Here is a 27,218-nt window from a genome sequence, read left to right as displayed (position 1 = left end):
TACTTGGTTCTGAAGGAAATTCAAAATGGTAGAAACTTCAAAAAACTATTGAAACTATTGTGGGTTTTTTTTTGATAAAATGAAATATACACTTAACATATGACCAAGCACTTCAAACCTTAAACGTTTCTTCCTATGAAAATGTGTATTTATACAAAGACCTGTACAAAGACCTAGGAGTTTTACTCATTGTAGTCAAATTGGAAGCAATCCATAGTTCCATAAATCAATTTTGGTCTATTCATACTATTGCACAATTTCTGTAAACCAATCTTGGTCTATCCATACCACTCAGAAACAAAAAGAAACAAACTACTGACACAAGTACTGATACATGGATAAATCACATGGCCACATAGATACAACATTTGATAAAAAACCATCCCAAATCTTTAAAATTACTCAGGATGGAAGCATGCTACAATTACTTAGTAGCCATGAAGCAAGGCAAATGTCTAACAGTCTTTTCAAACAAGGAAAAGGGGGATGATGGAAGAAGAGAATACAATCAGGGGCCAAGAAAAAAGAGTAACTCCCAGAGACCAGAATCAGAGTCTACTCATGGAAGTTCTGTACTACCAAGGTAGGAGCCTCACTTCCCAATAATTTTGGTTAAGTAATTCTTCTGGGTCTTCCATGCTTCCATTTTTGAAATGTTACACATCTGTTTACTGTGTGTGTGTGTGTGTGTGTGTGTATAAAGGGTTGGGGTCTGATAGAGGTAAGTTATTATTATTAGTTCATAAATGTGAGAACTATCCCTAATATAGATGAGAACACAATAGCCAGAGCTTTTAGCCTTTGAGCAGAATCCAAGAACTGGATGAGCCTATGGTATGCCTCTTTTGATGAAGAAGAGAATGTACTTTGTGAAGAAGAAAACAAGTAAGTACTGAAAGAAGGGTAATCTGTGGCAAATAAATAAATAAATAAATAAATAAATAGCGTTCCTCATCCTCTGCCTATCTTCTTTTTCTTTCATTGGCATGGAGGTAAAATATATTTCTCAGTCTACCATTATTAAGTGAAGCCCCAACACTGGGCTCTAGCCAATGGAATGTTGGCAGAAGTGATATATGCACATCTCAGGCCAACTTGAAAATGACTTATGCAATCTTCTATGAATTTTCTTAACTCCTATCTGTTAATTTAATGTCAACCCCAAGGGGACCTTGAGAGTCACTTTTTTTTTAACATTTTTTTTTTTATTTTTTTTTTCAACGTTTATTTATTTTTGGGACAGAGAGAGACAGAGCATGAACAGGGGAGGGGCAGAGAGAGAGGGAGACACAGAATCGGAAACAGGCTCCAGGCTCTGAGCCATCAGCCCAGAGCCCGATGCGGGGCTCAAACTCACCGACCGCGAGATCGTGACCTGGCTGAAGTCGGACGCTTAACCGACTGCGCCACCCAGGCGCCCCAACATTTATTTTTGAGAGAGAGAGAGAGAGAGAGAGAGAGAGAGAGAGAGAGAGAGAGACGCAGAGAGAGAAGGAGACAGAGAATCCGAAGCAGGCTCCAGGTTCTGAGCAAGCTATGAGCACAGAGCCCGACACGGGGCTGGAACCCATGAACTGTGAGATAATGACCAGAGCTGAAGTCAGAGGCTCAGCAAACTGAGCCACCCAGGTGCCCCAAGAGTCACTTATTGAAGGAAGTACCACAAAGTTGAAAAGTAAATAACCTTGACTGTATGCAGCAGAGCTCTCCCAACAATCTGCATTGGACCATGATATGGGTGAAAAATAATTTTGTATTTTGTTAGGCAGTGAAAAATTTTCTTTAGTGCAGCACTTAGTATTATTTATTCTGATAATTTCAGTGTTAAATCATAATTATACCAGAAAAGTTTATAAAAGTATAAAATATTGTGATATTTGAAATCTACCATTCAAAATCCTTGAAAAGGTATGAGGGCAAATATTATATGTATGTATATCTTTCAAGTAAATTGCATATGTGAAAGAATTTCCTGGAACTACTCAAAAAAGCAGCTGAAGTATATTTAACCTTGAATTGTAAAGCTGAGAAAGAGAAATATCATTGAAAATCTGAGTTACTGCAATAGCATTCACGAAATTCATCCTCTAAAACATTGGTCTTAGACTTTTTCCTTATTATCACTCTATTAGCAAACTCAGGTCTTCACATTGAAGAGGAGGTCTAATTTTATTTTTTTCAAGATTTTGAAGCAAAAAACATTTTAGAGTATGATTAAATCATAGCATGCTGAGTTCCTCTTCTGATTTTTGTTTTTCATGTTTTTAAATTAACATTTTCAGCATTTGGTTATTTTATTGCCTAAATGTTTTCTAAAACCACAAGACCATTCCTAACATCAAATTTCCAGAGGCAAAAGCTAGATGAAAGAGCATTTTCAAGGATGCAAAGCCCACAGAAAAGAAACTCTGCCTTGACACACTTGAGGTAGGTTTAAAAATAATTCACCATAGAAAGTTTGTTTTAAAGTAATGTACTCTTCACCAAGCATAATTATCCAGTCTAATCATGAAGACCGAGTGCTTCAACTGTACTCCAAAAGTTAAAATAAAGCAGCATTATCAATTTATTACAAGTCAAAAATAACCATCTTAAGAATGACAATGAAGTAGACAGACTATATAACATAGCCGTCTATTAGAGAATCCAGCTCTGACAGAGTATTTCACTCTGGGTCTTGAGAAAACATGGGTAGGTTTTCCTTAGGGAAACAGATTCACTCAAGGGATGAGAGGTATCTAAGGATCCAATAACTCAGTTAAATAAGGCATAAATATGAATTATTTATGAGCTTGGGCTACTATAGTTCCAGTCACATAGGTTCATTCAAGGGTAGCATTCACCCATTTTGTTGAGTCCTGAAAAGCAGAAATACAATGGCAGAGAGCTTACGTTGTAAGCAAAATTTTTATCAGTAAGGAATCAGTCACTCAGTGAATAGAAACATGGACCCTGGTGAACAACTGTGTTTATAAGGCAGCTGGATTTACAAGCTCTTGAACCTCCTATGTAATTTTGACCAAATTATTAAACATCTGTATCAACATTCTATCTCCCAGTAAGGAATAATGGTAGTATTCATCTCATCAGAATTTTGTGAAATTAAATGAGTTAATACATGTAAATGTTTAATAAAATGACTTCTATTAGATCATATGCTCAACAAAATATAATTTACATATTTACTTGTCTCTTAGTTGAAGAATACTTATTAAGCATCTATATTTTCAAGTACTGGTCTACATGGTGGAGATATAACAGTGAAGATCCACCCGCAAATTTATGTTCTCATTCATATCATATTGTACTGGGAGATAAACAATAAGTAAAATATGTACCATGTGAGACCATGATAAATGCTATAGGGTAAAATAAGGAACTAAAATTAGGAAATGATTGAAGAAATCAGAATTTTTAAAAAGGTAGGAGTGTATACTAGTTAGCTCAGGCTGCTCTAACATAATACTATAGACTAGGAAGCTTGAACAACAGAAATTGATTTTCTCACACTGTGAAGCTCAAAGTCCAGGTTCAGGATGCTACAATGGTTAGGTTTGGGTGAGGGCTCTCTTTCTGGCTTGTAGGTGTCTGCCTTCTTGTGTCTTCACATGGTGAAGAGCACTTTCTGGTGTCACTACCTCTACTTATTAAGGGCAACACTTCTATCAGATTGGGGCTCCACCTTTATGATCTCATTTAGCTTCAATCACCTATTTAAAGACCCTATCTTCTACACAGTCACATAAGGATTAGCATTGCAATATATTCAAAGGGACACAATTCAGCCAAAAGCAGACAGCCAGGAAGTCCTTATGGAAAAGATAGTATTTAAGGGAATATCTGGAAGTATGTAGTAGAATTATGTGGGGAAGAATAATTCAAGGAAGAATAAAACGCAAGAACAAAGATCCTGAGTGGGGAAACATGCTGAGCAGGTACCTGTAACAAATGAGGGGAAGAACAGCCAGAAATGAGATAGAAGGTAAGCAGAAGGTCAGATTAGATTCAGCTGTTGCACCGTTATAAATATATTAATTCTTAATTATGAGATAGGAAGCCATAGTAGCAGGTAAGTGACTAAATATTAGTAAGTCATTCCAATTACTATATAGAAAATATACTAAGGGGGGAGATGGGAAGTATGCAGACCAGGTAGAAAGCTATTAAAATAATCCAGACATTACAGGTGCTTGGGACAAAGTTGAAGCAGTGCAGAAAGTGAGTAACAAAAAAAAAATCAAATTTGTTTTTAAATTTTTTTATTTATTTTTGAGAGAGAGGGAGACAGAGCATGACAAGGGGGAGGGGCAGAGAGAGAGAGAGGGAGACACAGAATCTGAGGCAGGCCCAGGCTCCAAGCTGTCAGCACAGAGCCCAACGCAGGGCTCGAACCCATGAACTGTGAGATCATGACCCAAGCTGAAGCCAGACGCTTAACCAACTGAGCTACCCAGGCACCCACAAAAAATAAGACTTTTAAGGAATGCAAAAAGTGGTGCAGCTGCTGTGGAAAACAGTTTGGAAGTTCCTCAAAAAAATTAAAAATAGAATTACCGTATGATTCAGTGATTCCATTACTGGCTATTTACCCAAAGAATACAGAAACATTAATTCGAAAAGATATGCACCCCAACATTTATAACAGCAGTATTTACAATGGCCTAATTGTGGAAGCAACCCAAGTGCTCATTGATAAATGTAGATGAATGGCTAAAAGAGATGAAGTATGTATGTTTGTGTATACATATACACTATGGAACATTATTCAGTCATGAAAATGAAATCTGGCCATTTACAACAATATGAGTAGATCTAGAGAGTATAAGGTAAGTGAAATAAATCAGACAGAGAAAGACAAATACCATACGATCTCACTCACACAGGAAGTTTAAGAAACAAAACAAGTGAACAGGAAAAAGGAGACAAACCAGAAAATAGACTGTTAACTATAGAGAACAAAGTAATGGTTACTGAGGGTGGGGGATGGGTGAAATAGGTGAAGGAGATTAAGAGTATACTTATGACGAGCTCAAAGTAATGTATAGAATTGGTGAATCACTATATTGCACACCTAGAACTAATATAACATTGTTATGTTAACTATACTGGCATTAAAATTTTTGAAAATCATTTTTTTAAATAAATATGTAAAGATCTTTTGGTACAGGAGATATAGGCTGTGAGAAAATAAGGAAAGTCAAGGATGGCTCCAAAAAATATTTAAGCAACAGGAAAGGTAGTCATTTAATATTCAGGGCAATATTGTAGAGAAATAAGTTGGAAATAAAAATCAGACTCACAGTTGGATATGTTAAGTTTGAGATGCCCATTAGGAACCTAACAGGTGATTTTGAACAAGCAATTGTATACAAAGCTCAGGGGGAGAAGTCTGGCTATTTTCAGCATACAGATTCATCATCAGCATGATACTAGATGAGTTCATCAAGAGAGTAAATTTAGATAGAAAAATAAATCTAGACCCAAGCACTCACGTTATGACATTGTAACTTTAGGAAGTGAGAGGAGGAGGTGTCAGCAAAGGAGACTAAGGGAGACAGGAAAGAGACAGAGCACAGTGTTTTGGAAGTCAATTTGAAAAGGAGGGGTTAGGGGTTCTCAAAAGGAGGGAGTGAGCACTTGCATGAATTACTACCAGGGGATGAAGTCAGAAGAATTGAGAAATTGCCAATGGATTTTGCAACCCAGAGGTCACTGTATACATTGACAAAATTGTTCCAGGAGAGTGGTGGAATCAAACTGATGTGACTGGTTTCAGTACAGAAAAGATGCAAAAAAATAAAGTACAAAAACAGCAACCATCAAGCATATACCAATATGTCAAAGAATTCAGTTATAAAGTGGGGGTGGGAGGGTAGAGAAAGATAGGCAGTAGTTCCAGGGGTAAGTGAAGCTAGGTGGGAACTTTTTTACTCATAAAGTGGGAAAAATAAATTATGTTTACATACTGATAGGAATATCCAACTATATTGAAAGTATAATGCTAAGTGAAGTCTTTTCTTTCATTGCCACAGTGAGAAATATGCTGACAAGGCCCACCAACCAAATTATTCTCCCCCAACTATGCAAAGAAGGGAAATAAATTAAGTCAGAAATACACACATTACGTGAGAAACACGTTTATTTACACGAAGTTCAAGAACCAAATCATGAGCTCTACAGTGGCTTCTTCCATAAACAGCCAGTGGATTTCACACCATTTGGTTTCTCAAATGTCGTATCAAGGGTATTGCCTGATAGGCTTCTCCCTAAGAAGAAAGGTTCTTGATTTTTAGATATGATTTCCTGAAATTCCAAACTATGTGATCAATCCCATATATTCCAAGAAGAGAAGATCCTCATCTCCATAATAATGGTTTGGAATGTCAGGAAGGGATGCCACTTCAGCAATCAACTGGGAATTTACAATATGTGTATTAATTGTTGATCTGAGCACCTAAACCACCTGGAGTTTTCAAGAAAATAAAACTAGTACTTGTATAATTGACCTACAGTGGGGCAGGAAGTAGTGGTTGCAGAAACATTTGCAGCAGCAACACTAAATTTCTCCTACTTATACTCAACACTTTAGAGCTAAACATACTGATATAGGAGGCAGGGGGAGATTAAGTGACACACAAAAAAGATACAGCGAAGATGTAAAATAAGAAATGGAAAATTAGATATTAAATATAAGAAAACAACTGGGGCACTTGGGTGGCCCAGTTGATTAAGGGTCCAACTTTGGCTCAGGTAGTGATCTCACGCTTTGTGAGTCTGCTCTGACAGCGTGGATCCTGCTTGTGATTCTCAATCTCTGTCCTCCTCCACTTGCACTCTCTTCCCCTCTCTCAAAATGAATAAATAAACTTTTAAAAAAATGTGTTAAAAAACGAGAAAAAGAAAGGTAGGAAATTTAATTTTAAAATGAAAATGAATTTAAAACAAAAAACTAATATAAAACATATGTAACTTAATTTTTTTTAATGTTTATTTATTTTTGAGAGAGACAGAGACAGAATGCAAGTGGGTTAGGGGAAGAGAGAGTGGGAGACACAGTATCCAAAGCAGGCTCCAGGCTCTGTGCTGACAGCTCAGAGCCCAACTCGGGGCTCAAACTCATGAGCTGTTAGATCATGACCTGAGCCGAAGTTGGATGCTCAACCGACTGAGCCACCTAGGTGTCCCTATGTAGCTTAATATTTTAAAAATTTATTAAAGATATAGAATAGGAGTGCCTGGGTGGCTCAGTCAGTTAAACATCTGACTTCGCTTCAGGTCATGATCTCACGGCTAGTGAGTTCGAGCTCCACATTGGGCTCTGTGCTGACAGCTCAGAGCCTGGAGCCTGCTTCAGATTCTGTGTCTTCCTCTCTCCACCCCTCCTCTGCTTGTGCTCTCTCTCAAAAATAAATAAACATTAAAAAAAATTTTTAAAAGTGTAAGCGATGAGAAAATATGTTAAAAACAGGAAAATAAAGGATGGGATATACCTATACAAGAATGGTGCTAAAATTCATGAAAATTTCCACTATAAAAATAAAAGAAATTATAGATTGAAAATAAGAATGACTGAAAGATATGTCAATGCTTTGTAAAATAGATTAAAAATGACTAAACGCAGAAAGTATGCAGGATTAGACAAAGAGATGTATACCAAATACACTAACAAAACAAGAAGGCAATTAATACAAAGAAAATCAAAGTAAAAAATATTTAAATTTTGTAAATGTATTCCAACATATTCCTTTGTTATTAACATGTGGTCTGTTATGAATCACATTTTCCTAGATTACAATAAAGATGCCTATTGTCTCTTACCTCCAAACTCTCTTTTAAAGAGTCCACCTAATGAGACCAGGGACCCAAAGGGGGATCTCTCTTTTGATTAACTCCCAATCAACGGATTAATGATTTTAATTATATCCGAAAAAGTCCTTGTTCTTTGGCATGCAATATAATCTGACCATGGGAGTGAAATCCATCATATTCATGTAAATCCCATCAACACTAAAGAAAAAAGGATTATACAGGGCCTGTATATTATGCAGCAAAAATCTTAGGGGTCATTTAAAATTCTGCCTGGCATGGGGCTCCAGGATGGCTCAGTTAAGTCCCTGGCTCTTGATTTTGGCTCAGGTCATGATCTCAAGGTTCATGAGATCAAACCCACATTGGGCTCTGTGCTGACATCATGGAGTCTGTTTGGGATTCTCTCCCCCACATCTCTCTCTACCCCTTCCCACCCTCTTTCTCTCTCAGAATAAACTTAAAAAAAAAAAAATCTTCCTAACATGCTACTCTTTCCCTTTACAAAAACCTTAGTGAATATTGAGAACATTCTTTTGTGCTTTCACATATGACTGCAACTCTGAGAAGAAATGCAGAATGAGTCTGAATAGTGTTCTTAATTAAACAAAAAATAGATGAGTAAGAATTAGGTCTTTCACATGAACCTTTTAAAACTACTTTGAGTAGTAAAATGAAATGCTCCTGCTTTCCTCCCTCTCTTACACACACATATAGATGTTTTCAAAGTAAACTTGGGATGGGCTCTCCAACAATAAAGATTATTGAAAAGACATATAAGGAAAATGTCTAATTTATCTAGTTCATTATCAGTATAAATTTAGACTGTTTAAAAATAAGTATATTAATATATATTATATAATCGGTTAAGCATATAATTAGTGCAGATTATTGACAAAAATTTCAATAGAAGTAATTCATAACTTCTTGGTTTTTAATAGATGGCTATATAGAAATATAAAATTACATAATAAATTACATTGTAAATACACTCTTATTTATAATGTCTATATAACAAATTATTATTTTTGGTACTGGTATTCTGCTAGATGTTTAAATTCTAAGCTCAGTTAATAAAAATACAGAAGAAAGGCTTTGAATCATTTCAGAGTATATTCAAAGCTGTATGACTTCTGTAAAGAACAGAGGTGAGGACCTGTATCATACTTATTTTCTTAGTCTAGCAAGCATACATGATTCTGTAAGCATAGACAACATGCTCCATTGATGGAAATCAAAGTGGGTACCTGTCTTGCACAAGCTTAGCATTAATTTGCAATCCAGTTTACCACTGCCCTTAAAAATTGCAGTGTAAGATGTTCTTAGTAGTGTAAATAGTGACAACTTGTTATGAGGCCCTGTGAAATTCATATTATATTTTTGACCCAGCTAAAATCACAGCATGCTGAAAATCTCACAGAATTTACAGTGGTTTGGTAGTCTTTGAGCTTGCATATAAAACTAAATTCTTTCAGTATTTGTTTTCTTAGATTTTGCCAACTACACATTTTTAAAGATAAAATGTATAATTGCGAAAGTATTAAAAATAGTAAGGTATTTTTACTGACTTTATGTTCTGATGAGTAAATTATTTAATGTTTTATATCTAGATTTTAATTACCACATAAGTAATTTGACAAAATTTTAGTCCCTGCTATAAAAGATATATGAAATTTTAATGTAACAAAATATTAACACTTAAAGACATCCAAACTGAATCCGGTTTCTAAGAGCAACAAGGAATAAATTTAAACAGGATATAGATTCATTATAAAATATTTTAGCTAATATTTGTTTAGCACTTAAAGAGTAATTGGCTTTGTGGTATTTTACATTTGATATTTCATTTCTACTTCAAAACCACCCTATGATGTAGGTATTCTTTAGATTTAGAAATAACTACAGGAGACAAGTACTTATATCAAGGAGGTAGCAAGTAATAATTATGAGATTTGGCCCTATTTCTCTTTGATTCTAAAGCCTGAACCAGGAACCATAAAGTAATATTATTACAAATTCTTTAAAGTATTTTTTGGTATCATAGAATATTAGAATTTTCAAAAAATCTAAAATCTCTAAGTAACCTGTTTAGAGGTGCTTTATGTCAATCTAATTCAATCACTTAGAACTTCTGTTTTATGTTTAAACCACATTTTGGGGGAAATTCAGTGCTTTATCATATATGTATGTATATGTATATGAGGTATACATTTATGTGTGTATTCAGTGCTTTATCATATATGTATGTATATGTATGAGGTATATATTTATGTGTATATGTATATATACATATAGATGTATACATAGATATGCAAAGATATGTGTGTGTATGTGTGTGTGTATATATATATATGTGTATATATATATATGTATATATATATATATCTTATGGGTTCTTCCTGGTTGTCGTCTAGTATATATTATGGCTATGACAACTCTTAGACAGCAAGACAAGAGGAAGAATGGGGATGTATCTTCACATTGATCACTGGTGTTGATTCACCTGATCTAACAGGGCATATAAGCGTCTCATTTTTCTATACTCCATGGAGGTACTTCCTCAACTAAAGTGCTTTCTTGAGAAGTATTACCTTCCAGTGAAGAGGAGAATATCCTTCAATCGAGGACATTTTATTGCATTATCAATGCCTTGTTTCTATTTACATTCTCCACAGTCTCAAAGATATAAATACATAGGTCTTTAAATAACAAATGGGAATCTATGCTTATCCTAGATATCATGCTCAGTCATCCATCCACACTAAACTTGAGCTATGAGCTGCACTGACGCAGCTGCTCAGTCTCCTGGCTTGGCATTTTTTCTTCCCTTGCCTTTGAGGCTACTACATTCTTTTCAGAGTTAAGGCTGTTTTCTTCTCTCTGTCCACTCTTAAACATTTTATTTGCTATTTCCCCTCCATAAAATTTTGACTGCTTCAAGGCTCAGCCTTTGTACCTTTTCTCTTCACTAGTTATAATCGCTTTCTAATTCATTCAGTCTCATTAAATTCCCTAAATATTGGGGCACCTGGGTGGCTCAGTTGGTTGGGTGGCCGACTTCGGCTCAGGTCATGATCTCTCAGTCCGTGAGTTCGAGCCCCGTGTCGGGCTCTGTGCTGACTGCTCAGAGCCTGGAGCCTGTTTCAGTTTCTGTGTCTCCCTCTCTCTCTGAACCTCCCCTGTTCATGCTCTGTCTCTCTCTGTCTCAAAAATAAATAAACGTTAAAAAAAATTTTAATTCCCTAAATATGATGATGAATTAAACTTGTATGTCTAATCTGGACTCCTACGAAACACAGACTCATATTCCAGTACCTACATTACCACTCAGATGTATACTTCCATGTCAAATTTAAAACTGTCACAAGGAGGGCGCCTGGGTGGCTTAGTCAGTTAAGCATCCGACTTCGGCTCAGGTCATGATCTCGCGGTTTGTGAGTCTAGCCATGCATTGGGCTCTGTGCTGACAGCTCGGAGCCTGGAGCCTGCTTTGGATTCTGTGTCCCCTCCTCTCTCTGCCCCTCCCACGCTCATGCTCTGTCTCTCTCTGTCTCTCAATAATAACCGTTAAAAAAAATAAAATTGTCACAAGGAGATGAGGGAAGTAAAAAACAGGTTTTTGTTTTTGTTACAATTATTCCCATCACTACTAGTGGAAATTCTTCCAGTTGTTCATGATGAAAATCTTGGGTTCATCTTTGTTATTCATTTTTCTTTCAAACCTTTTATCAATCTATTGGGTAATCCTGTTAGCTCTATCTTCAGAATGTATCCAAAATCAGAACAGTTCTCATTTCATCTACTGCTATCTCTCTGCTCCTAGTTACCAGCATAGATCACTTGAGCTGTTAAAATAGTCACCTCCTGATCTTCCTACATTTACTTTTACAACCTTTATTCTCTTTCCTATTCAGTTGCTAGAGTTGTGAAAATACAAGTTAGATTGTGTTACTCCTCTATTCAGAAGTTTTCTCTGGCTTCACAGTTCATAAATGGTAAAAGAAAAATTTAATAGCCTAATTATCTTAACAATTTTTTATATCCTTTTCCCCTATGACCTCATCTCCTTCTACTGAACTCCTTTCCCTCTAGGTTGTAGCCATGCTGGCTGGCTTCCATGCCCTTCCTCAAACATGCCAAGCACACCCCTGCCTCAGGACCTTGTCACTTGTTTTTCCTTTGAAAATACTGAAATACTCTCTCATCTTGCTCCCCCTTACTTCAAGTCTGTGCTGATCTCTTCCTTATGAAATCTTCCCAGGCCACTCTTTAATAAATTGCTATCCTAAAATAATAATCTCTTTTATCTCTCTTTGATTTTTCTTAACGCATATCACTAATGTAGTATTTTTTTTTTTTTTTGCTCATTTATCTTGTTTATTCTGTCTCCATCTACTAGAAAGTAGTCTCCATTGGCACAAACATGCTTATCTCCTTTATACTGTTCAATCACAACAACTGAAATATTCATTAGAGTATAATACTTAACATATTTGTTGAAAGAAACCAAAAGGTAACAATGGAAAGAAAAACATTTTCGATATGTTTATTCATTCAACAAGTATGTATTGAACCCCTACACTGTGATATATTCATTGGAAAGCTAAAGTAGTGTAGGAGCTGACAAAGCCCAAGCTCTTCATGGGGTTACAATTTAGTCAGAGAAAAGGTCAAAAAGGCAACAAGTAAATTTTTTCTTAAATCTGTTCAAATGGTAGTAATTACTATGAAAAAGATTACACAGAATTCTGTGTTAGAATGAGGTTTGGCTATCAGAAGCTGTGTTAGATAGCCTCTTCACTACTTCAAGAAATGTATTTAAACGGAGACTGAAAGGATATAAATGAGGCAGCCGAGGCAAGGTGTGTAAATGTCATTATTTACCAAGGATAACGCAAGAACAAAATAGAACCGCAGGGCAGGGCAGCATAGATCTAGGAACCAAAGGGATTGAGTGTAAAAAGACCTTCAGAACCAAGGGAAAAGCAGAAAGGGTTTAGGCAGGAAAGTGATAAATTTGGATATTTTAAAAGTTCATTCAGTGTGTCTCATGGAAAATGAATTGTAGTAGAACAGAAGTGGTAGCCGGAAGGTGACTAGGAGGCAATGCTCTTATTTAAGGCTATGGATTCCAGTTTTGAAGACTAAGGTGGTGGTAGTGGAAACTAAGAAAAGCGTATACATTTGAGATACATTTTAGAAGTAGAGTCTACAGTACTTGCTGATGGATTGTATGGGAATAAAGGAAAGAGGCAGATAAATAATAAATGTTCAATTTTTAGGCTGGAGCAACTCTGAATTTTAGTATCCCCTTTAGGGAAAAATTCAAGAATTATGTTTAGTATACATCATGTTTGAAACGTCTATTAAACATCCTAGTGGAGATGTAAGTGGGCAATTGTAGGCATCTGGAACTAAGATGAATGCAAAACTGTACCTGCTGTAAATATTTGCTACTCCATCCCCACTGACTAGATCAATGCCTTGCACACAGCTGAAGATCAATAAATATGTTGAATGAAAGACTGTTCCTCACTCCTCCAAATATGCATGTGGAAAATCTTATCTTTGTTTACAATTCCTAATATTTAGACCGTTAGTGTTTTTTTTTCTTACTGTTAATAATAGGATTAAAATCTAAATCATTTGTTCTCAAATTATTTTCTAGAATAACTTAAAACTATTTCTCTAAGCATAGTGAAATTATGCTAATGTATGTCTAAACTACTTTTTTCTTTTTTTTTTTAAATTTTTTTTTTCAACGTTTATTTATTTTTGGGACAGAGAGAGACAGACGATGAACGGGGGAGGGGCAGAGAGAGAGGGAGACACAGAATCGGAAACAGGCTCCAGGTTCTGAGCCATCAACCCAGAGCCCGACGCGGGGCTCGAACTCCCGGACCGCGAGATCGTGACCTGGCTGAAGTCGGACGCTTAACCGACTGCGCCACCCAGGCGCCCCTAAACTACTTTTTTCAAACAGACCATTTGTAAACTCCGAAACTATGTTAATTAATGCATGTTCTAAATCTTTAATAATCAAATATCTTGTTTGAAACTCTTCGTTTGGGACAAATATTTATGATTTTCTCTGAGGTTTTTTTTTTGGGGGGGGAGATTTTGCTAGAGGTTTTACTCTTTTAAATATGATAAAAGCTTAGTATAAATGACAACAACACAACACAAAACTTCTATTTTGCTTCAGGGTCTAAAATCCAATTATATTTGATTGTGAGCGTTGGAATAAACTAAAAAAAAAAAAAAAAAACAAAAGTAGAAAACACCAATACATCTTGTAAGTGAAACAATTTCCCTAGAGACAAGAATAACACGTATCTTCCAACCTCATCTATCTTAGCATTCAGAGTACTGTGTACAAGATTTTAAATAAAGCCAATACGCTCATCTTTCTTTTTTCCCATGTGTTACTAAACCTTAAAGGACTTCATTAAATGTTCTAAATGTATAAAATGACTTCCTGCCCCCTCTTCAGATTAGGCACTTAATCAAAATTGTTGAATAACAAATAATTTCTCTGTCAAGGTGTTATTTATTAGCTTCTGCTTTAGTGGGCCGTACACTTTTAGATGTGCACCTGCTTTGATAGGGGTTTGTCTAACTGCCACAAGCAATATCATACAATCCCATGATTAGAATGTCAAAGTGGGACAAAAATCAAAGGAAACTGGAGAAAGACAACAGATATTATGAATACATACACACACATTGGTTATAAATGTGTTTTTCATGCATACTGTTAGAAATAAAATACTATTGTATTGAAATATTTTAAGACTCTTCTAGACATTGCCATATTTAGAACTTTTAATAGGCTAACTAAGTGGGAGAGGTAGGCTTATCTTATGCACTTTTACCCGATTTTGACGAAATAGATCAATCTGATATTATATTATACATACAAACCACCATTCTTTTGTTGTTAAAGGACTGAAGTCCATACATTTAGTTTTTTTTTAATAAAAAAAATTTTAAATATAATTTATTGTCAAGTTAGCTAACATACAGTGTATACAGTGTGCTCGTGGCTTTGGGGATAGACTCCCGTGATTCATTGCTTACATACAACACCCAGCGCTCATCCCTACAAGTGCCCTCCTCAGTACCCATCATCCATTTTCCCCTCTCCTCTTGCCCACATTCCATCAACCCTCAGTTTGTTCTCTGTACTTAACAGTCTCTTATGGACAAACCACCATTCTAATTTATGAGAAACAATATATTCCTGAAATGTTAAAAAAAAAAAGCAGAATTAAAGAAAAAAAACACATGGATGGATATATTAGAAAGGTAAATGAAATTTAAAACCTCAAACTGCATAATAAATTATGTTTGTTTTGTTATATAAAAAAACAACTATCTTTTCTTTGCAGTAAATATTGAAGTTTCAAAATCATCTCTAGTGCGTACTGCTTCTCTCTCTAGCCTCCTCTGTCTCTATACCCAGGTGCACAGGGTCCTTGCCCTTATAGAATGCCTTCCTTTTTTTCCCTATTTCAATCTTTCCTATCCTTAGGATAAGCAGAAGTTCACTTTACTCTGTAATGCCTTTACATTTCTTACTGACTTTCATTTCCTCAATCCTATAGTACATTATTTTCTTCATGTATTTTTCATAAAAAAATCCTGGAAGAAGAAGGAACATAAAGATTATTTAACTCATACATCAAGTGCTATGTATATTCATTGTCCTCTGTAACATTACTAATATACATTCTACAAGGATAATCATATGAACTTTCATTCACATAATTCACGAGGCATCTCCTTTAACACAGTTTAAATGCTTCTCCCCCCTTGTGTGGATTTAAACTCTGCTCTCTAGTTGCTAAATTCTTATCTCATCATTCACATAACAAGTATGTGAAACTTGTTTATCAATTTCTAGATGGAAGGAACACAGTGATTTTACTTGAAAAATGCCTGTGCAAAATGGAATAGATATTTGTTGACCTGTGTTTCAAAGCATAGGTTCTAATTTTCTACCCAAAGCTACAGGTGATGTCTGACTAGCATGTATGGTAACATATATAGCACTTGCTTTTTGACGAACACCATACATTTATTTATCTGGACAACAATTTCGCTAGACATTTTGGCAGGCCCACGACACCACCATTAAATTGTATTGAACCTCAAAATCTTCCTCATGTTTTGTGATAGGTATGTAGCTTTGCATTTCTCAATTTGAGTTGTTTTAGCATAGAGTTACTATTTCTTCTTTACATAGTGCCTGATATACTGTGGAACCTCCATACTTTTACAGAATGACCTTAGAATCAAAGAATTTTTTTAATCTTAGAAATAAATGAAAATTCTTTAGAGATAGAACCTATGAAAAGAAAGCATCCAGCCTGTTCTGACTTTGGACTTTCTCATAACTTCTTTTCATTTACCATACCCTAAACCTCATTTAAAAATAAAACCTAAAATACAGAAAAATAAATAAAAGTAATCTTGCATGCACTCAGTAAAAGGATATATAAAACATTTCCAACAACAACAACAACAACAACAAAACAAAGTCTCAGCCTCAGAGAAATATCACCAGAGCCTGAGAGAGCTGACAAGTATAAAAAAATTAAAAACTCGTTTCTCACTTAAGAACTTACAAAAGTGGCCCTCAGTTGAAGATCTAGGTTAATAACCCGTAAAGAGCAATCTCAGAGAAAGCTGAGGAACATAAAATTTCCACAAACTTTCGGTCATACAAACCAGTTGGTCATCAATGTCAGATCTTTGTCAAGCTTCAAAAACATCTCTCTTATGCTATTTACAAAACTACATGAAATCCTTAAAAGTTCTTAATGCCCTAACTAGTACTTCCCCAACTGATATATTTTGTTTTTTTGTTGTGAAGCCTAAGAGCTGTGTGTTATGAATTTTCATTTCAATACAGATCAAGAAGTACTGTAATTGCCAATCAGAGATCATCTCAGACGTTAACTTCATCTTCTGAAGTGTTTGTCAACTCTCCAAACAATTGATTAGTACTTCAACTTTTTTAGGTCAATGCTTTAGAAAAAAAGAATTATTAAGCAAGTTAGCAACTTACTGGTAGGGAGCTCTTACTAGAATAATACACATATGCTAAATCTCACAATTTGGGAATAGCAATTCAGTTACACAAGCACCTAACTCCATTATCATCCTGTATTTATCCCAAAGAGAGCATGAAATACTATCAAATACCTTGCCAAAATCTGGATCAGTGTACCCATGTAATTCCCTGATTTACTAGTATCATAACTATATTCAGAAAGTCAACAAGATCATAAGAAATTTTCACTCAAATTTCCTCTTCTGTTGGGGACTACAGCCAAACCCTAACTTCTTTGGGGGGTGGGGTGGGAGGAATGAGATATTAATAGCATAATAGAACTAAATGTAAAAAGATGGAAAAACATTCACACATATCTTGCTCTTTGGTCCTTGGAGAATGGGTACCTTAGCCTTAAGAGTGTATCACTAAATAATCCAGATCAAAGATTGAGATGATGTGAGGGATTATTCTATTTTAGCTTGATGAAAAGTATTGCCAGGTGTTTCACTATATAAGATACCAATGCCTCGAGGCATTGGTATCCAAACCCACCTGAAATGTTCAAGTACCTGTGGGTGTGGGAAATCTGGATTTACATTAGATCAACTTTTCTTTTTTTATGGCTACACTCCTGAGATTTATCAAGTAAACATCAAGAGAGTATCACATGTTGAATTTGGGAGCAAAATCATTCCTACATAGTTCTTTTTTCATTTATTCAAAGGTTCATTTAATCATATGCTTAAAAACTATATAAAACTCTTTATATATTGTTGTTCAGATGAAATATTTATGGTGAGAGTTTGAAGGTTATGGTATCTTAATTTTATTCCATGATGCTTTCAGTTATGATACATTACTATTAAAGACTTGGTTCCCTACTGAATTAAGTCCATTTATAGGGCTTGATCTGGTCATCTTATTTTTCACTCTTTGTGACCTCATGAAAGAAGTGTCTTCTGTTTCTGAAAATAATTAAAATTACATATAATCTATCACACTAGAACAGGTTCTTTGCAGTTATTTTCTTAGGACAACTGGTTACTAAATATAATTTTCTTAGAATTTTTTTCAATCTTAGCAAAGTGTGAAGTACAAGACAGTTGTTAACTTTTTCCAGGAATAAGAAGTCAGGCGATAAACAAGCAGCTCTGAGGAAAAATTAACTCATTCAAATCAATGCTCATTTGTGAAGCTTTTGTTGCCAAGTCAGAACTCAGGAATGGAGAGGAAGTAAATCTCCCTCCTCACAGTATTTATTCTTGAGAGTGATCTGTGGACAGAGAAACTTTGGATTGTTGTCTTTCAACTTTCTTTTGAAAAGATTACTCAAATTATTTGCTATTAAGAGTAATTTAGTAGTGGGTTAGTGGCCTATTCTCAATAAGCTACTGAAATCTAATTTCTAGTCCTAAAAGGTTTAAAGAGATAAGAAAATATCAATTACCAAATTAGAAGTTTTTGAAATATATAGGGTGCCTGGGTGGTTCAGTCGGTTAAGCATGTGACTCTTGGTTTCGGCTCAGTTCATGATCTCATGGTCATGGGATCAAGCACCATGTAGGGCTCTGGGCTGGCAGCATGGAGGCTGCTTCGGATTCTCTCTACCTTTCTCTCTGCCCCTCCCCTGCCCACAGTCTTTCTCTCTCTCTCTCTCAAAATAAATAAATGAAGATTTTTTTAAAAGTAAGTTTTTGAAATACCTACTTCTAATTTACTATGACTTAATTGATAGTAATCTGAAAACATGGGGTTGTATAATGGATGTTAACTTGAAATATAATGAGCAAATTTTAGAAGATGAATAGAGAACAGCAAACTGCTATGAATAAGTCAGTTAAGGTCAATTACAAATATCACTTTTAAAGATCTTAGAGTTTATGTCAAGCTTTATTTTTCCATAGTGTGTGTGTGTGTGTGTGTGTGTGTGTGTGTGTGTGTGTGTGTGAAGATCAGTAAGTCACTGGTAGTGATTTAAATTGTATGTGGGTGTGTTTAAATATATAAAATACTTCAAACCTAGCCATTGGCTTATATATTCAATTACTCAGAATTATGTGTAAAATTTCATCTCTATCACAAGAATATATTTGGATTAATAAGGTAAACTAGAATTTTATAAAATAATACTGAAATGGTTTTAAGTATTATAAACATTCTCACATAAATCACTGTATTCTGGATTGAAAAGTCTATGTCAGTTTCTGGAGCTAGCATGTTTGTTTGTTTTTTTACCTTTTTGGTTAGGCCAGTGAGATTAAAGGAATTAAACAAATGCTTACAATATTCTTCTAGGGGTGTCTGGGTGTATCAGTCAGGTAAGTGTCCAATGTTGGCTCAGGTCATGATCTGTTTGTTGGTTTGACCCCTGTATCAGGCTCTGTGCTGACAATGCAGAGCCTGCTTGAGATTCTCTGTCTCCCTCTCTCTCTCTCTCTCTCTCTCTCTCTCTCTCTCTCTCTCTCTGCCTCTCCCCAACTAACACTCTTTCTCAAAAATACACATAAAAAATTAAAAAAAATATATATATATACATATATATATGTATATATATATATATATTCTTCTAGTTTGAGTGTTTCAGCTATAGTTTAAGTTAGGACTAGATTTCACTGCAGTCTCATACTTGCCATTAAGGGTAAAAAAGAAAATATTCTCAGACACAAAATAGGAAATCTTGTTTCAATAGATAGTCCTGCTTTGTTATCAAATTTATATTCTATCTCAGGACACAGATATTCATTTAAAAATTACACACAAAATGATGAGGGTGACCAGAAAATGCTAGAATTTGACTACGTAAAAAAAGCCCATTTATTCGGTTGTTTTAAGCCCTTTGTGTCAGGGTGTGGAAGGGGAACAAGCAAATCCAACAGCAAGGTAGAGTGCAACAGAAAGGAGAAACTATCATGGGTTCCTAATCTGGAGATTACAGGGATCAGTGATAAATAAGCAGTTGTTAGGAAGGTCTAAAAACAATTAACTAGGTGTAGCCAAATATAAAGAAACAGACTCACATTAGGCTTCAGAAATGTCTATTCTGAAAAATCTAGGACTGAGCATAGAAAAATTTGAAAAATCACATTTACTCTCTCACATCATTTATTAAGTGATAAGTAATACACCTTTCAGTTCTGAAAAATTAAACCCCACTCTTAAAGTGTCTGTGTTTTTTTTATTTTTTTTAATGTTTATTTTTGAGAGAGAGAGACAGAGAGAGAAAGTGTAAGTCAAGGAGGGGAAGACAGAAAGGGAGACACAGAATCCAAAGCAGGCTCCAGGCTCTGGGCTGTCAGCACAGAGCTCGATGCAGGCTCAAATTCACAAACCTTAAGATCATGACCTGAGCCAAAGTCAGACGCTCAACCAACTGAGCGACCTAGGAGCCCCTAACGTGTCTGTTTTAAGATAGCTGTGTTCTAATAAACACTAGACGATGGGGAATAAAAAAACCAACAAAGCTTCGGACCTATAGGAACCTGTGCACTAAGGTAATAATCAGAAAAGGCATTCAGGCATCAGGGAATAAAACTGGAAGAGAAATGTGGGATAAATTCTGGCCCTTGGAATAAAGCAGAAGCCTCTATCTAGAAGAACTAAAGGGCAGAGCAAGTTAACACAGAACTATCCTGGAGAGCCGACTGCAAAAACTCCCTTAAAAAATGATCCCTGGTAAAGTCAAGATTGTTTTCAAATCCAGTAATCAGATTGGGCTTGGAGGGTGTATATTAATCATGTGATCACAGCCTTCAGAAGAAAAGGTCTAGGGAGGCAGGAAACCAGATGGATTATGAAATTTAAAGTGGATTTTACTATCTATTTTCCTAGTGTACATTTTTGGCTCATTAGGAACTGAAATTCTTCATAGATTTTAACTATCTACAAATCCAACATACCTCTATATCTTCCAGTTTTTTCATGTTAAACTATAGAGGAAGAGAAGTTGCTCTTAAAAGGATTTTCATCTTCATTCATAGGGTGACTCTGAAATTCCCACAGAATGTAACTCCATCTATCCCCTTGTTTTGGTATTTCTCTACTTCATTGTGCAAACCGAATTGAACATGGAGGAGGAATAAAGAAAGCAAAAATTAAAAAGGCATTGTAATGCCCATTTCATCTACAAATTTAAGTTGGAACTACAAGAATATTTAATTATATTACCTGCTTGCTGCAAAAACACATCAATTAAATTTACTGCAATGGTTATTGATTGATCTATTATCAGGGCATTCTCAAATAAATGAGGAAAAGTCAAAGACAGACATTTCCCCTAATATTTTGCATTTATCTAGAGGAGAATTTTGATACATTAATCTTTATCATAACAAAAGTTATAAATGCTATAATAGATGGGATTAAACAAATGCACAGTGGAGGAATCAGCAAACTTTATCCCATGTTGGTATCTTACTTATTGTAAAGAATAAGATTTCAATTATTTTAGAGAAAAACTATGTAAAGAAAATAAGCACTGTCAGAAATACACAAGGCAGCAATTTAAATCAATCATAATTAGTCAGATTATCTGTGTTGGAGAGATCAATAAATAACAGGATTTGTAACTTTGGAAGTATTTAGAGACCTTATAGTTTGAATGTCCTGTTAGTGTAAGAGAACTGGACAGAGGAAATACTTGAAAAGATAATAGCTGAAAAATGTTTTCAGAACTGCTGAAATACAATTCATAGACTCACGAAGCTCCAATGATCTCTAGGACAGGAAAATACCAACAAAAACTATGATAAAACCTTCTAGATTACTCATAGTGAAACTGTCCTACATCAAAAGAAAAAAATCTTAAAATCAAATAGAGAAAAAACAGATTGTTCTTAAGAGGGTCAATTAGTCTAGCAAAAAATTATCTCAATAATAAAAACAAGAAAGTAGAAGAATATGCTAAAAGAAAGTAGCTAGGGATTGATGGCGTGGAAGATGGTGGCGTAGGAGGATGCTGGGCTCACCTCGTCCTGCTGATCACTTAGATTCCACCCATATCTGCCTAAATAACCCATAAAACCACCAGAAGATTAGCAGAATGGACTCTCTGGAGCCAAGCATAGAGAAGAGGCCCACAGAAGCAGGTAGGAAAGGCGGAGAGGCGGTGGGTGCTACACAGACAGGCAGGAGGGAGCCAGGGCGGTAGAGGGGCAGCCCGCCCAGCAAGGTATAGCCCCCAAAGTCTGGCTTGCAAAAGCAGAGGGGCCGGATGGAGTGTGTTCTGACAGCCAGTGGGACTTAACATCTGGAACGTTAAAAGTCAACAGCTCTGCTCTCGGAGAGCGGGGAGGGAGAAAGCATGCCAGGAGGGAGAGTTGTTGAGCCCCAGAAGGACAGACATCTTTAGGGAAACAAAGGCACTGGCAAATGCTATTTCCTTCTCCCATCCCCCCAGCCGAAATCCCAAAGGGAACCATTTCCTGTTACCGAACTTGCTTGCACTGCACAAACGCCCAACACTGTGCTTCTGTGGATCCATCCCTCCAAAGAGCCTGCCTTCCTCCCGGTGCTGCAGGGCCCCTCCTGCAGGGGACCACTGACGACAAAGCTAGCTAAGCCTGCCCCTCCCACCCCTGTGCACCTTGCAGATCCACCTTGGCTAATACACCATTGCCCAGATCCCATGGAAGCAGCACCATAAGCCTAGCAGTGTGCAAACAGCCCAGACAGGGACCACACCACTCCACAGTGAGTCCTGTCCCTGGGAGATGGGAAGATAAGGTCTGACTGTGGCCCAGTGGTGGACAGAGGGCAGACATCGAGTCTGACTGCAGCCCTGCCCACCAGCACAAGTTATTCCAGACAGCACGGGGGAAGTGCCCTGCAGTTTGGAGCTACCACAGGGACTATCCAAAATGACGAAATAGAAGAATTCTCCTCAAAAGAAACTCCAGGAAGTAGCGACAGCTAATGAGTTGATCAAAAACAATTTACGCAGTATAACGGAAACAAGAATTTAGAATAATAGTCATAAAATTAATCGCTGGGCTTGAAAAAAGCATAGAGAACAGCAGAGAATCTATTGCTACAGAGATCAAGGGACTAAAAAAACAGTAATGAGGAATTTAAAATGCTATAAATGAGGTATAAAATAAAATGGAGGCAGCCATAGCACGGATTGAAGAGGCAGAGGAGAGAATAGGTGAATTAGAAGATAAAATTATGGAAAAAGAGGAAGCTGAGAAAAAGAGAGACAAAAAAATCCAGGAGTATGAGGGGAGAATTAGAGAACTAAGTGATGCAAACAAAAGGAAAAGCATCTGTATCATAGCAATTCCAGAAGAAGAGAGAGAAAAAGGGGCTGAAGGTATACTTGAACAAATCATAGCTGAGAACTTCCCTGATCTGGGGAAGGAAACAGGCATTGAAATCCAAGAGGCACAGAGAACCTCCTTTAGACGTAACTTGAATCTATCTTCTGCAAGACATATCATAGTGAAACTGGCAAAATACAAGGATAAAGAGAATTCTGAAAGCAGCTAGGGAGAAACAGGCCCTAACTTACAAAGGTAGACACATAAGGGTAGTGGCAGACCTATCTACTGAAACTTGGCAGGCCAGAAAGGAATGGCAGACAATCTTCAATGTGATAAACAGAAAAAAATATGCAGCCAAGAATCCTTTATCCAGCAAATCTGTCATTCAGAATAGCAGGAGAGATAAAGGTTTTCCCAAACAAACAAAAACTGAAGGAATTCATCACCAATAAACCACCCCTACAAGAAATCCTAATGGGGACACTGTGAGTGAAATGTTGCAAGGACCACAAAGTACATCACTACAAGCATGAAAACTACAGACATCACAATGACTCTAAACGCATATCTTTCAATAATAACACTGAATGTAAATGGACTAAATGCTCCAACCAAAAGACACAGGGTATGAGAATGGATAAAAAAAAATACAAGACCCATCTATTTGCTGTCTACAAGAGACTCATTTTAGACCTGAGGACACCTGCAGATTGAAAGTGAGGGAATAGAGAACCATCTATCATGCTAATGATTGTCAAAAGAAAGCTGGAGTAACTATGCTTATATCAGACAAACTAGACTTTAAATTAAAGGTTGTAACAAGAGATGAAAAAGGGCATTATATAATAATTACAGGGTCTATCCATCAGGGAGAGCTAAAATTTATAAATGTCTATGCCCCAAATACGGTGGCCCCCAAATATATAAAGAATTAATCACAATCATAAGCAACCTTATTGATAAGAATGTGTAATTGAAGGGACTTTAATACTCCACCTACAACAATGGATAGATCATCTAGACACAGGATCAATAAAGAAACAAGGGCCCTGAATGATACATTGGATCAGATGGACTTGACAGAACTCTGCATCCCAAAGCAACAGAATATACTTTCAGATGGACTTGACAGAACTCTGCATCCCAAAGCAACAGAATATACTTTCTTCTCCAGTGAACATTGAATATTCTCCAAGATAGATGACATACTGGGTCACAAAACAGCCCTTCCTAAGTATAAAAGAATTGAGATCATACCATGCACATTTTCAGAACACAATGCTATGAAACTTAAAATCAACCACAGGAAAAAGTCTGGAAAACCTCCTAAAGCATGGAGGTAAAGAACACCCTACTAAAGAATGAATGGGTCAACCAGGCAATTAGAGAAGAAATTAAAAAAATATATGGAAACAAATGAAAATGAAAATATAACAATCCAAGGGCTTTGGGATGCAGCGAAGGCAGTCCTGAGAGGAAAATACAGGGCAATCCAGGACTATTTCAAGAAACAAGAAAAATCCCAAATACAAAATCTAACAGCCCAGCTAAAGGACATAGAAGCAGAATAGCAAAGACACCCTAAACCCAGCAGAAGAAGAGAAATAATAAAGATCAGAGCAGAAATAAACAATATAGAATCTAAAAAACTATAGATTTCAGATCAATGAAACCAAGAGTTGGTGTTTTGAAAAATAAACAAAATTGATAAACCTCTAGCCAGGTTTCTCAAAAAGAAAAGAGAGATGACCCAAATAGATAAAATCATGAATGAAAATGGAATTATTATAACCAATCCTTCAGAAATACAAGCAATTATCAGGGAATACTATGAAAAATTATATGCCAACAAACTGGACAACCTGGAAGAAATGGAAAAATTCCTAAGCACCCACACACTTCCAAAACGCAAACAGGAATAAATAGAAAACTTGAACAGACCCATAACGAGCAAAGAAATTGAATCACTAATCAAAAATCTCCCAACAAATAAGAGTCCGGGACCAGATGGCTTGTCTGGGGAATTCTACCAGACATTTAAAGCAGAGATAATACCTATCCTTCTCAAGCTATTCCAAAAAATAGAAAGGGAAGGAAAACTTCCAGACTCATTCTATGAAGCCAGCATTACTTTGATTCCTAAACCAGACAGAGACCCAGCAAAAAAAGAGAACTACAGGCCAATATTCCTGATGACTATGGATGCAAAAATTCTCAATAAGATACTAGCAAATGGAATTCAACAGCATATAGAAAGAATTATTCACCATGATCAAGTGGGATTCATTCCTGAGCTTCAGGGCTGGTTCAACATTCACAAATCAATCAATATGATACACCACATTAATAAAAGAAAAGATAAGGAGCATACGATCCTGTCAATCGATGCAGAAAAAGCATTTGACAAAATTCAGCATCCTTTATGATAAAAACCCTTGAGAAAGTCGGGATAGAAGGAACATATTTAAACATCATAAAAGCCATTAATGAAAAGCCCACAGCTAATATCATCCTCAATGGGGAAAAACTGAAAGCTTTCCGCCTGAGATCAGGAACACGACAGTATGTCTACTCTCACCGCTGTTGTTTAACATAGTGTTGGAAGTTCTAGAATCAGCAATCAGACAACAAAAGGAAATCAAACGCATCATCAAAATTGGCAAAGATGAAGTCAAGCTTTCACTTTTTGCAAATGACATGATATTATACATGGAAAACCCGATAGACTCCACCAAAAGTCTGCTAGAACTGATACATGAATTCAGCAGTCACAGGATACAAAATCAATGTACAGAAATCAGCTGCATTCTTATACACTAATAATGAAGCAACAGAAAGACAAAGAAATTGATCCCATTCACAATTGCACCAAGAATCATAAAATACCTTCCTAACCAAAGATGAAAAAGATCTGTATGCTGAAAACTATAGAAAGCTTATGATGGAAATTGAAGATACAAAGAAATGGAAGAACAGTCCATGCTCATGTATTGGAAGAATAAATATTGTTAAAATGTCAATAGTACCCAAAGCAATCTACACATTCAATGCAATCCCAATCAAAATTGCACCAGCAATCTTCTCGAAGCTAGAACAAGCAATCTGAAAATTCATATGGAACCACAAAAGGCCCCGAATAGCCAAAGTAATTTTGAAGAAAATGACTAAAGCAGGAGGCATCACAATCCAGTCTTTGGCCTCTACTACAAAGTTGTAATCATCAAGACAGCATGGTATTGGAACAAAAGCAAGACACATAGACCAATGGAATAGAATAGAGACTCCAGAATTGGACCCACAAACGTATGGCCAACTAATCTTGACAAAGCAGGAAAAAATATCCAATGGAAAAAAGACAGTCTCTTTAACAAATGGTGCTGGGAGAACTGGACAGCAACATGCAGAAGAATGAAACTAGACCAGTTTCTTACACCATTCACAAAAATAAACTCAAAATGGATAAAGGACCTGAATGTGAGACAGGAAGCCATCAAAACCCTAAAGGAGAAAGCAGGAAAAAACCTCTCTGACCTCAGCCGCAGCAATTTCTTACTTGACATATCCCCAAAGGCAAGGGAATTAAAAGCAAAAATGAACTATTGGGACCTCATGAAGATAAGACGCTTCTGTACTGCCAAGGAAACAATCAACAAAACTAAAAGGCAACAAATGGAATGGGAAAAGATATTTGCAAATGACATATCGGACAAAGGGCTAGTATCCAAAATCTATAAAGAGCTCACCAAACTCCACACCAAAAAAACAAATAATCCAGTTTAGAAATGGGCAGAAGACATGAATAGACACTTCTCTAAAGAACACATCCAGATGGCCAACAGCCACATGAAAAGATGCTCAATGTCACTCCTCATCAGGGAAATACAAATCAAAACCACACTCAAATATCACCTCACGCCAGTCAGAGTGGCTAAAATGAACAAATCAGGAGACTCTAGATGCTGGCGAGGATGTGGAGAAATGGGAATCCTCTTGCACTGTTGGTGGGAATGCAAGCTGGTGCAGCCTCTCTGGAAAACAGTGTGGAGGTTCCTCAAAAAATTAAAAGTAGATCAACCCTATGACCCAGCAATAGC

At 36.2% G+C, this 27,218-nt stretch overlaps 1 long non-coding RNA gene across 3 annotated transcripts in view; it reads right to left on the bottom strand.

Moving 5' to 3' along the window:
- LOC123382709 overlaps window positions 1-27,218 on the bottom strand; it is a 350,458-nt gene that overhangs the window by 206,068 nt on the left and 117,172 nt on the right. Inside the window, exon 1 of one of the 3 annotated variants that reach the window (XR_006591489.1) lies at window positions 20,764-21,819. The exons of the other annotated variants lie outside the window; for them this stretch is intronic. This is a non-coding gene — a long non-coding RNA (uncharacterized LOC123382709). Of the gene's footprint in view, window positions 1-20,763; window positions 21,820-27,218 lie in introns of those variants that run through there. 3 annotated transcript variants of the gene reach the window in all.

Source organism: Felis catus, chromosome F1, assembly GCF_018350175.1.
Source record: "Felis catus isolate Fca126 chromosome F1, F.catus_Fca126_mat1.0, whole genome shotgun sequence".
In the NCBI taxonomy this organism is placed as follows: Eukaryota; Metazoa; Chordata; class Mammalia; order Carnivora; family Felidae; genus Felis; species Felis catus.
Note: the sequence above shows the minus strand (reverse complement) of the source record. Positions and strands in the feature narration are given on the sequence as shown.